Genomic DNA, 1089 nt, shown 5'->3' with positions numbered 1-1089 from the left:
AAGCAGACCCATCCCCCCCTCCCCTCCAGGTGGGGAGCCAGGGCCTAGAACCAGGGTTCTTGCGCAGGTCCTTGCGCTTAACCTGATGTGCCACCACCCAGCCACGGGTTTTCATATATTTTGACTGTGGAGCAGGAAGACTACATTTTCAAGTACTTTGGAAAAGGATGAATGCATCACCACTCGTAACAGTCCTGTTATATTATTCGGACTTATATCTCCTTTTTTAAATGAGAAAAGCTGCAATTTAGTTATTTTATTTTGACAGAACAGTGAAAAAGTGAGAAAGGAATACTTACCTGGCAGTGACAAAACCAGGATCAGGCAGGTGCTTTTCCCAGGTGAGACTTGTCCATTGCACTTGGGATTTGTTGACCCCTGCGATCTCCCCAAATGTGGGAAATTTGACTGCATGATTTGTGTTAGTGGGGGACTGTGTGCATGCTTTCTCCTGTATAAAAAAAGTGAGGAAGGATGGTGAGATAAAGAGGGAAAGAGAAGGAGAGTCACCAGCTGCACTGCTTCCCTTCAAAGTAAATCTTCTTCCTGCAGGTGGGGACTGAGGGACTGAACCTGGATTCTTACACATGGGGATGAGTGCTCAACCAGATGAGCCACCACCCAGCACCAAGAGTTAGATTTTCTGAAAGGAGATTCTAATAAGATTTCTCAGTGCAGCCATTCCTGATGGCTGATTCCCATTATCAAAAACTATTACATTAAATAAGAGCATATATGAATTAGAGTGAGATTTGTTTATGGGATAAAGGTGCGTACTTCAGATGGACTTAATTTCTTAGAGCTCAGTCAAAAGGCTATGTTTGGTGACATTATGCTAATTAGTTTGTTGAGCTGGCAAAATAAGCCACTTGGATAGTGTGCTTGCTTTGCCATATATATGACCCAGAGGAAGCCCGACTTCTAACACTCTGGAGGAAGCTTTGGTATTGTCATATGGTCATATCTCCTTCTCTAGATCTCTGTCTCTTCCTGTCTAACCTGTTGAGTTCTCATTACAAGGTTAACTTTGAATCATTTAATGTAGATCCAAAAATACAGTTAGTCTTTCAACACTGAAATGTAGAATGC

The 1089-nt window shown here is 42.6% G+C and overlaps 1 non-coding gene across 1 annotated transcript; it reads left to right on the top strand.

Annotated features, from left to right (window-relative positions):
• Positions 1–291: 291 nt before the first annotated feature.
• LOC132538356 (U1 spliceosomal RNA) lies at positions 292–454 on the top strand. The gene has a single exon (XR_009549752.1). It is a non-coding gene; the product is annotated as a U1 spliceosomal RNA (small nuclear RNA).
• Positions 455–1089: the final 635 nt, after the last annotated feature.

Source organism: Erinaceus europaeus, chromosome 4, assembly GCF_950295315.1.
Source record: "Erinaceus europaeus chromosome 4, mEriEur2.1, whole genome shotgun sequence".
In the NCBI taxonomy this organism is placed as follows: Eukaryota; Metazoa; Chordata; class Mammalia; order Eulipotyphla; family Erinaceidae; genus Erinaceus; species Erinaceus europaeus.
The sequence above is the reverse complement of the archived record's forward strand: the minus strand, read 5'-3'. Positions and strand labels throughout refer to the sequence as shown.